The sequence below is a fragment of the Rhincodon typus genome, chromosome 42 (assembly GCF_021869965.1).
Source record: "Rhincodon typus isolate 14 chromosome 42, sRhiTyp1.1, whole genome shotgun sequence".
NCBI lineage: Eukaryota > Metazoa > Chordata > Chondrichthyes > Orectolobiformes > Rhincodontidae > Rhincodon > Rhincodon typus.
The window spans coordinates 385683-397589 of NC_063373.1; positions in this window are offsets into that span (position 1 = coordinate 385683).

Sequence of the window (11907 nt, forward strand, 5' to 3'; positions counted from 1 at the left end):
TGGAGGGTTGCACTCAATTCTCTCATGATCTGTGTTTTGTACATCCTGACCTGTTGTGTAGTTATTTGAATGATGCCTAGCCAGAACTTTCCCTGACCGCAGTTGAAAATCAGAAAGAACTAAAACTACTTCAATTGTATCAAACTTTTAACACAGAATTCAGCAAAGGAGGACCAAGAAACTGAGAAAGAGAAAATAGGATATGAGTATAAAATAGCAAGGAACATAAAAAAGGGCAGAAGCGCTTCTATACGTTTGTAAAGTGGAAAACATTAGCAAAGACAAATATAGGTCCATTATAGGCAGAGACAAGAGAATCTGTAATAGCAGACATATAATAGCAACTGCTCTTCTCAAAACCACAGGAAACTACAGACACTTCATCACCAAAACCAGCCTTCAATCCATTGATCCATCCATACTTCCCGCTGCCTTGGGAAAGCAACCAACATCATTAAAGACCCCTCCCACCCCGGTTATACTATCTTCCAACTTCTTCTGTGGGGCAGAAGATATAAAAGTTTGAATACACGGACGATAAGATTCAACAACAGCTTCTTCCCCACTGTTACTAGACTTTTGAACAGGCCTCTCAAAAGCTAATGTTGATCTCTCTCTTTGCACTTTCTCTGCTGCTGTATCACTACATTCTGTACTCTATTCTGTGACCCTGATGCACTTTGTATTTTACGATCTGCCTGTAGAGCACGCAAAACAACACATTTCACTGTATCTCCATACCTGACAACAATAAATCAAATCAATACAGAGACACGGCAGAGAAACTAAATAAGGATTCATAGATCAAAACACAAGAGTGTCCCTGCAGTAAATAATATCCAAGGATCTAGTGATTAGTGTGGGACTGAATAGATTAGTAAGACCATCGAGTCATATGGCATGGAAAAGACCCTTCAGTTCAACTCGTCCATGTTGACCAGATATCCTAATTTAATCTATTCCCATTTGCTAGTATGTGGCCCATATCCTTCTAAACCCTTCTTATTCATGTACCCATCCACATGCCTTTTAAATATTGTAATTGTACCCACTTCCACCACTTCCCCTGGCAGCTCGTCCCTTTTAAATGGTTCCCGTCTCACCTTAAACCTATGCCCTTTTGTTTTGGACTGCCCAACCCTGGGAAAAAGACCTTATTAATTCACCTTATCCAAGCCCCTAATGATTTTATAAACATCTATAAGGTCACCCCTCAGTCTCCAATGCTCCAGGGAAATAAAGCTCCAGCCTATTCAACATCTCCCTACAGCTCAAACCTTCCAATCCCAGCAGCATTCTTGTCAATTATTTCCGAACTCTTTCAAGTTTCATCATATCCTTCCAATAGCAGGGAGGCCGGTAATGAGTGAAGTGTTCTGAATGTGGCCTCGCCAATGTCCCGTACAACTGCAACATGATGTCCCAACTCCTATACTCATTGCACTGACCAAGAACTCCATAAGGCAGTGATGCAGAAATAGGCCATTCAGCCCATTGAGTGCTCCACCATTCACTGACATCATGGCTAATCTGATCACGCTCAACTCCACTTTCCTGCCTTTTCCTCCAGATACCCAATTTTCATCCTGATTAAAAATCTGTCTATCTCAGCCTTAAAGATACTTAATGACCCAGCCTCAACAGTCCTGTGTGGTCAAGAAATACTGAGATTCACTATTGTCTGAGAGAAGAAATTCCTCCTCATCTGTCTTAAATGTGTGACCCTTTATATGAATGTAGGATTAATAGAATGTCTGTGATCTCGTTGAATGGCAGAGGAGAGTTGAGGGGCTGAATGCTTTACTTCTGCTGCTACATCTTACGGAGATTATGCCCTCTCATCCTAGACTATCCTACAAGGAAAAACAGCCTCCTGCATCTATCTTCTCAGGTCCCCTAAGACTTCTGTATGTTTCAATCAGGTCATCCCCCTCATTCTTTTAAATTCCTATGTGTACAAGCCCAACCTATTCAACATCTCCTCATCAGACAGTTCCTCCCCATACCCAGACTCAGCCCAGTGAACCCTCTCTGGACTCCACTAGAACTAGGGGACACACCTTGGAATAAAATGCCAGCTTTTTCGGACTGAGATTAGGAGGAACCTATTCACTTAGTGGGTGATGAATCTTTGGAATTCTCTACCGCAGAGGCTGTGAAAGCTCAGTCATTAATTCAGTTCCAAAGACAGATTGATGGATTCCTAGTTACAAAGGTCATGAAGGGATAAGGGGACACAAGGGGAATGTGACATTGAAGTAAATGATCAGCCATGATCTACAAAGACAAAACAGGCTCAACGAGCTGAATAGCCTGTTCCTGTTCCTACTGCGCAATTAACATTAAAGGCCATTCCTCTTTGAATGATGTGCTTCTCTCTGATGGAAACTGCACACTCTTTCTGATGTTCTGAATGGTTCTGTCTTTCTGCCACCCTGAGTCACAGGACACCTTATTAGTCTGAAACACCAGGCTTTTTTCAACTTTTATCTCTGTTTCCGATGCACTACCCTGTTCACCTCAGGTGTTTTAATGACCTCATTTAGGTGAATATAAATTAAACACCAGACAACGCAGTGCAACTCATGGGGCTCAAAAATGAAACTAAAGCGATGTCCTTTCCTTCTTAACACCAATACAGATCAAACATAAAGCTGTACATGTTCTATCCACTCTCGAACCCAGGTTTCCAAACTATATGAACAATTTTGTTTTTGTTTATTCTTAGGATGTGGGAACCACTAACAAGGCCAGCATTTACTGTCCATCCCTACTTGTCCAGAAGATCGTTAAGAGCCAACTAGAATGCTGTGGAGCTGGAATCATGTGTAGACCACACCAGGTGAGGATGATAGATTTCCCTCCCAAAAGGAACCAGATGGGTTTTTATGACAATCATTGCACGGTCACCATTAGGCCAGCTTTTTATTCCAGATTTATATTGAATTTCACCATCTGCCACAATAGGATTCAAACTCATGTCCGCAGAACATAAGCCTGAAGTTCTGGATTACTAGTCCACTGACATTACCACGACAACACTCTTCTTTATATATCATGACCTTCATCACAATATCAAGTGAAGAACTGAATCAACCTCTCTATCACTATATTAACAGTAATTGCTCTCAAGGGAATGGTCTCTGGGAACTGTAGAACCATATATATCCACAGGAGTAAGGATATGCTGGTGCCCTGCCTTGGTTTTCAGTGAAGATCTCACACAGTTCACTAACACCCTGCCTTAAAACCTGGAGTGACAGTTAGAGGGTTACAGTTTGAGTGCAGGTTGTGGTTTTCCAATGATCTAGCTTATGTGGTTGTTTTACAAAACTGTATTACATCCCTGTGAAGATCTGGCAAGGAAAAAAGTTGTCTTACATGTTCTTATTATACATCAAGGATAAATTCTTAGACCTTTTCCTGTAACTGCTCCAACTCCATAACCTTACCAAGCTTTTAGTGATGATGAGAGAAGCTGCTACTTCCATCCCAGTAAAATCACCCCCAGGAATCGGTCAACTCTGAATACAGGCCAACCATGGACTACACCCACTGATACTAGAGACAAATGTGGAGTATGCTTACCTCTGTCTCCAGGAAACGATGGACTACACCTACCTCTGTCTACAGGCAGACGACAGACGGTATCGACCTCTGTCTCCAGGTGAACTATGGACTATGCATACTCTGTCTACGGACAAACTGTAGACTGTGCCTACAGTTACCGGCCTAGATATTAGATCACAATCCAGGTGCACCTGATACCAACGTCAGCTTGTAGTCAAGCTGCTCGAACATGTTATGACACATCTTTGGAACCCATAGGATTTGAATGCAATTTTCCTGGCCCAGAGATCTACTTTCTCAAATGTGAGCTTATATATATCCTTTCAATACCATTTATTAAAACTTTGGCATCCAGTGGACTCCTTGATGGAAACGTTATGCTGTTCACTGGTAAAAGAGGTTGAGTGGCTCCTGTCTTCCTCAGTATAGCTATAAGTTGACCTACCTCATGTGAGGAATACAGAGTTACTTTTTATTTTGACAAGAAATGCACTTTAACTCTCAAGTGTACGTTGTATCTGGCCTTACAGCTACAGTCAGAGCTACAACCTGGTCTGATGTACTCTCAGTCCGGGCTCTTTACTTTGCATTGATTTTGTGGACCACTATAAATCCCATTGATTTACCCCACAACTTCCAGATATTTTCATGAGGATGTCTCACCTTCCAACAATGGAAACCTTTAGGCCATTGGATATCATTTCCACCCTGAGCACCTTTCCTCCTGGACTGAGGAGATGATCCTGGGACACTCCCAGCTGACTGTCCTTGTCTCACGCTAATTGTTTTCCTTTTGTCCTCCCACATTCAGTCCTTCTCAGATTTGTGATATTGACAGGAAAAATATTATTTCTTAATTTCTGGACCATCCTGTAATTGTCAGTCATTCGAGGAGTAAAAAAAGCAGTGAAAGTTACAAATGATGTATACTGGTCTGACTTCTTCTGTTTCATTCAGAACAGTGCTCCAGTACTACCAGTATATTCATTTCCAAAACTTACTGCTTTTTTAAACTGGATTTTACCTCTCAGATCTCAGCTGCCTGTCTTGTTTTGCAGTTATCTGGTTCTCTATGTGAGTAGAAAGAGAGTAAATAATTAAGGAATTAAGGAATTCTAAAGGAATTAATTCCCAAGAGTCTCCTACATAATCTCCAACTTTCATGTCTGCATCCAATGACCAAAATTATTTTTCTTTACCCTCTCAAATTCTCCACAAGTCTGCGCAGACACTTTCTGAATATTCCAAAATATCTGCCTGTGAGCGTCAGAGACAAACTCGTGTTAAAAATAGTCTTTTTTGTCACCTTGATATCTATAGAACCCGCCTCAGAAAGCAAGGTAGAAGCCACATGAGTTCTTCCTGTCATTCTGCTTTGCACAAGCAATGCCCAGTTTTCTTTTGGCCTCCTCATCTGTTTGGCTGTGTTTTCAAAAGAAATCAAAAATGATTCTATGTCCCTTTCATCAAACTTCAGAAAGGCTTTCCCAAAATTTAAAAATCTTCCCATTTGCTCTTCGGTTAAATGTAGGTGCTTCCCCAATGGAAAGCTCCTCAGAGTCTCAGCATCCTCTTTCTCCATTTCAGCTTTAAAACTCAGTCTTCCTTTTCATACACCGTTTTGCTTCCTAATGCCTCTCTTCTGTTTCACTGTTCAATTCTCTTTAATTTTTGTTCTCCTGCATCTCGGATTCCATTGACAAGACAATTCAATATAGCACAGGAACAGGCCTCTCGGCCCACCGAGCCTGCATTGATTCTAATCCTCATTTAGACCCACTACTCACTGTCCACGTGTGGTTTCTATCCCTCTGTTCGCCTCCCATTTGTGTGTCTGTCAAAATACACATTAAATATTGCTAACATGCTTCCTTCCACCACCTACATTGACAGTGCGTTCCAGCACCCACCATCCTCTGTATGAAACCCTTTCTCCACACTTCTCATTTAAACTTTCCCTCTCTCACCTTGAACCTGTGCCCTCTTGTATTTGACCTTTCCACCATGGGAAAAAGCCTCTGATAATACACCCTACCCATGCCTCTCATAATTTTACAGACCTCTATCAGGTTGCCTATCAGCCTCTATCTTTCCACCAAAAACAATGCGAGTTTCTCCAACCTTTCCTCATAACTAAACTCTCCAGACCAGGCTACATCCTGGTAAACCTTCTCCGCACTCTGTCCAAAGCACCCACATCCTTCTGGTAGTGTGTGACTGGAACTGCATGCAATATTCCAGATGTGGTCTAACTAAAGTTTTATACAGCTGTAACATAAGTTGCCAACTTTCATATTCAATGTGGACAAACAGGAGGCTGGAAGAACACAGCAAGCCAGGTAGGATCTGGATGAAAGGAGAAGTCAATGTTTTGGGTGGTACCCTTCTTGAGGACGGTGAAAGCAAGGTTGCTGTATGCCTTCTTGACCACCTTATCCACCTGTGTTACCATTTTCAGGGATCTGTGGACTTGTAAGCTCAGATCCCTCTGTATGTCAATGCTCCAGTTTCAATTGTTTTTAACTCTCTCCTTCCCTTTCTTTTCTCTGAAGTGCTCATTCTTTGTCTGTTTTCTCTTTGTTTTCCTTTTCCCTCACTGGAAGCTCAAGTGTTCCCATTTCATTTTCTTGTTCAAGCTGCTCCATCAGCAACTAAAGTCTCAATAATTCAATTCACTTACCTGTTGCATTAACTTGCCTCTTTTCTAGTTTCAAATGTTGTGCTATTACCTCAATTATGTCTGCTTTCTTGGTCCAGACATTTAATCCTCACTTCAACTCCTCTGCCAATTGTAAAAGCCTAGCCTTGGTTATTTCTTGTCTATCACTCAGGGATTAAATGTCCATCTCCAGAAAGGTTTTTGTAACTGCCAAAGCCATTTATCTGTTTCCAGTTATTATTCTCCTACTTCCAATTACATGTTTTTGGCATCAGGTATCCCACGGTGACTTTTATGTTATGACTGAGATAAGAAAAGTGCACTGTCTTTCTTTTGTCCCACTTCTCCATGGTTAACAACATAAATTTAACTGATTCATCCAGCTCCAAATATGCCCACTTGTATACTTTCTATATATTACACATTGAACAAAAAGATCCATCCATTCACCAAATGTTCCTCAATAAATACAAAATTTGAATGCTGCTGAAAAAGACAGATTTTGTAAAAGCTAGTCATCTGGCACTCATCAGGACTATTCACAAGAAATACCAAAATAAAGAGAAAACAACATTGATACTGTATGAGAGGAGGACTCCGAGTGATTGGCAAACAACCCCTGATTGGTAGAGGTGTTGCTATGGAGAGTGCAACATTTAATAAGGACAGACAGTTAACTGCCAACATTTGTCCAAAGTTTGAAACAAGCAGGTTAACTCTGCCCCGGTATGATGTTCTAATTATTGATGTGCTGATACAGAATATTTGCAATCTGCTGAGTTAAGAGAAACATTAACCTCATTGAACCACCTTTCAAATTGGAAAAGGGCATTTAGAAAATTTTAAATTGATTCAGTTTGGTTGAGCTCACCAAATTAAAAGTCTCAAATAAACACCTTCAAACAATGTCATTCAAATGCTTCAGGTTTGATGGAGATATGACATCAGTGAATTCAAGAATATTTAGTTAATGAGTCATATTCAATTTTATGGAATCATGAAGGGTGGGGTGGCCTCTTCCTCCTCCATATGCCATTCAGTGACTCACGCTCATAGCCATGAACATTCACACTCACTCACAAACATACATACTCTCATGCATGTATACAATCTTTCTCTCAAACTCCTCTCTCACACACTCACTCACTATTTCTTTCTCACACTCACTCACTCTCTATCTCTCTCTCTCACACACTCACTCACTCTCTCTCACATACGCTCTCTATTTCTCTCTTTCAAACACACACGCTTTCCATTTCTCTCTCACACACACTCGCTGTCTCTCACACACACTCACCCTTTCTCTCTCTCTCTCTCTCACACACACACACACACACACACACTCTTTCTCACACTCTCAAACACCACCTTCCCCACCCCATACACAAACTCAACACACACACTCACATACACTTAGTCTCACACACACATCAGCCATTGTCTCACTAAATGCTTGTATCACTACAGCAAGACCTCCATCAACCTTGTCCTTGAGTTCTCCAACAATAAAGAGCAGCTCACCATTGACTTTCCTCATTGTTGGATGTATCACTGTGTGTGAGTGAGGGTGTTTTTGACTTCGGCTATGCTCTGTATCTGTGTGTTTGTGTGTGTGTGAACTCTCAGTGTTTGAACATAGAACATAGAACAGTACAGCACAGTACAGGCCCTTCGGCCCACAATGTTGTGCCGACCTATTATCCTACTAAGAACAATCTACCCTGCATACCCTACATTTTACTATCCTCCATGTGCCTATCCAAGAGTCGCATAAAAGTCTCTAAAGTATCTGACTCCACTGCCACTGCCGGCAGCGCATTCCACATGCCCACCACTCTCTGTGTAAAGAACCTACCTCTGACATCTCCCCTATACCTTCCTCCAATCACCTTAAAATTATGCCCCCACATAATAGTCATTTCCACCCTGGGAAAAAGTCTCTAACTATCCACTCTATCTATGCCTCTCATCATCTTGTAAACCTCTGTCAAGTCACCTCTCATCCCTCTTTGCTCCAATGAAAAAAGCCGTAACTCCCTCAACCTTTCTTCATAAGGCCTGCCCTCCAGTCCACGCAGCATCCTGGTAAATCTCCTCTGCACCCTCTCTAAAACTTCCACCTCTTTCCTATAATGGGGTGAGCAGAACTGAACACAATATTCCAAGTGTGGTCTAACCAGAGTTTTGTACAGCTGCAGCATAACCTCACAGCTCTTAAACTCAATTCCCCTGTCAATGAAAGCCAACACACCATACGCCTTCTTTACAACCCTATCAACTTGGGTAGCAACTTTGAGTGATCTATGGACGTGGACCCCAAGATCCCTCTGTTCCACCACACTGCCGAGAATCCTGCCATTAACCTTGTATTCTGCATTCAAATTCGACATTCCAAAATGAATCACTTCGCACTTTTTGACATAAGCTCAACTTTTTTACTTTGTGCTGGTTTATGTACTGAATAACAAATACCCGGGAATGAGTTACAGGGAGGAATCTAATCGAGGAGCTCTGGGTGGTTTATATACAGAGTAACAGGTAGCCAGGAGTGAGTTTCAGGCAGAAATCTAATTGAGGTAGTTGTAGGTTTATATTCAGAGTGAACAATGAAACTCACAATTATTTACAATCTCTTACTGTGCTGTCTACATCTTGCACAAAGTTGTAAAAGCAACAACAAGATCATGTGACACAGCATCACTTCCTCTGATAATGTATGCTGTGTCTGATTAGCACATTACACCGTTAGAATTACCAATATATCCTACAAATCCAAAGTTCAAGCTGTTTCTGTAAATGGTAAACAACAGTCTTCCCAGCACTGTTCTTTGGAGAAAATCACTTTCCAGCATTTGCCAACCCGATTAGCATCCTTTTACCAGAATTCACAGTTTTCTGTTTTGTAGCCAGCTTGTTATTTATTCTACTGTTGTCCTCTGATTCACACAGTTTCGTCTTTGCAATTTAATGTCATCTAGCAGGTCTTTTGTAAATGCAAGTGTATTACTGTACATCTATTACATTAACCTTATGTACCCTTCCTGATACCTCTTCAAAGAATTCAATCTGGTTGGTCAAGAAATTTTTATTCCATTCTGACTGCACTTTATGATATTTGTTGTTGATTTTTTTCTGTTACATTTTTCAGTAAGGGTTCCATGACCTTTCTCACAAACTATATGAAGCTTCTCTGTGTGAATGAATGTTTGTAAAAGTGTGGGCACGATTTGTCCAGACTAACATCATTGTGTATTCTGTATTGCCCCTGCACTATTTCTTCCTTGGGTGTGCTTGCTGTTAAACGAGTTACAGAAGTGATACGAATATAGAATATCAGATATATGTTTATAAATTCAAGGAAAAGGAATAGTGTCAGAGAATGAGCAAAAAGCTGATGTGATTTGTATCTTTAAAACTGAAGACAGATTGAAAGCTTCATAAATCTCTCAAGGAACTGCTCCAGCTCTCTAGAAGCACAATGATTGTTTATGATTAATGTTTGACAGATGTCTGAAAGTCAGTGGTAACATCAAGATTAGTTCCTTCTCCTTCCACTTCCTCTCAGAGATCACAGTCATGTTTAATCTGAGCAGGGGGGCCTCCCAGAGGGACTTGGTTACTAAAAGGAATAAGTACATTGATACTGATATGGAAATATAATTCTGATTCTATTCTTTGCTCCAACAAACAGGTATATATTTACTGAAAGGTGACAGACTGGCAGAACTGAAACTAATTGCAACATTACGATTTCAACCCCACATCAGAACTTACCCCAACCTGCAATGAACATTCAGACTTTTCTCTGAAACATGCCCAAGGAAGGTACGGATAGGAAATAGGATAACTGTATGGAAAATTTTATCATCCGAAGTTAAAGCTCTTAGCTTATGAAAAGAAGATTCTGGAGGGAATCTATTATCATGGTTACAGCGTGGGATTGTACATAGAATGAAGGAATTCTATAGAATCACTGTACAAGAGTGCGGGTCCTGTCAAGAAATACAGTTACAGTGTGGAACTATACAATGATTGATGGAACACTACAGAAACAGTTACAATGAGTGACAAGAACAGCCATAGCATAATAAAGGATTGCGAGGATATAAGGGGTTGAAGCAGAATACCCCACAGTGTGGAAAATTAATGAGAGTGTGCACACACACAATAATAGATGTCCAGAAGCACAAAATGGAAGACACAAAGAATTACCTCTCCCTGCTTTGAGATATTGCAGAGGCTTGTCTTCAGCTGAAGAATGAGTTTACTGGTTATAAAGGGAAGGGAGACTGCACGTTTGTGCCCTGGTACAAGAGATAACTGAAGGCTAGGTCTCATGAGGTACATGGGACTCCCAAAGATAATGTGGGACGGACATGTGTGGTTACTGTAACCAGGTAGACCTTGTTGCCTACAAGGTCCTTAATTGTGGTTGTTAATGTGGGCCAATTAGGAAGCCCTAACTGACCAATATAAACAGGGGATCTCCCAGCCCAACTGTCTGTTTTGCAGCACTGTGGAGACTGTGGACCATGTATACATTGGGTGTGGGCACTTGCACTCCCTCTTCAGTTGTCTCAAAGACCTCATTTTGTGTTTTTGGCTGCTCTTTAGCCCCACACTCCTGATCTTTGGGGACCTGGTACAGAGCTGGGGGTGGGCAGGGCCAGAGCATTTCCTGGTGATTCTGCTCCTGGGCCTAGCCAAGCTGGCCATTAGTAGCTCCAGGCAGCAGGCCGTGGAGGGGGTCATTATGGCCGACTGCCCGCCCGGGTGTCCGTGGAGAAGGAGCACACTGTGTGAAACGGCGCTCTCGATGCCTTTTGGGAGAGGTGGGCACCGTGGGTGTGGAGTGCTTTATTTCCCCACAAGCTCTGTTTTGGTTTTATCTCTATCCTCCTCCTCACTTTTTTTTTCCCACATAGGCATTGCCCCTGCAGGGGCTCTGCTTGATACTGATTCTTTTGTCGCATGGGTATTTCTCCTGGCGGTGGTATGTTAATAAAGTTATTTGCACACCTGGTGTTTTTTCCTGTCAAAAAAAATATATAAGCAGGAGATTAGAATCTCCTCAGTTGTGGACTGACTCCGAGCTGGCTACTGTGCACTAGTAAATAAAGGGTGACTTGGAGACAGGACCTGGCCTCTGTGCAATAATTTCAGACAGGCAGGTAGATACTCTGTATCTCAGCGGCATTATGTTCCCTCTAAATTTGCTGTTGTGCAGGCCTGTTGATTTCCATGCATAGTAGTTTTTTTTTGTGCAGTCACATATTCAATCAACGTGTTAAGAGAAATGACTTGTCAACTGCCTTCACACTACCATCCAATTTGCTGCACAGTTATGTACAGGTACAATTTAGTGAAAAATCTGTTCGCAAGTTACCTCGTACATGGATCTGTATCAGGAATACCAGTCCATGTTTGATCATACTAATTATGTTAAATGGGGTGTGTTATTAAAGAAAAACATAAACAAGGAATTTGGAATCCCCTCAGTTCAGGGAACTGACTCTGAGCTGGCTGGCCATAGCCAGTGTACTGTGCACAATAAAGGATGACTTGCTGACAGAATACCAGCCTCTGTGCAGTAATTTTAACCTGCACATAGTTTTAAGAGATAACTTATAACCAGTTGTAACCAGTCACAGACACTCAGTGAAGATCCAGGACACGTG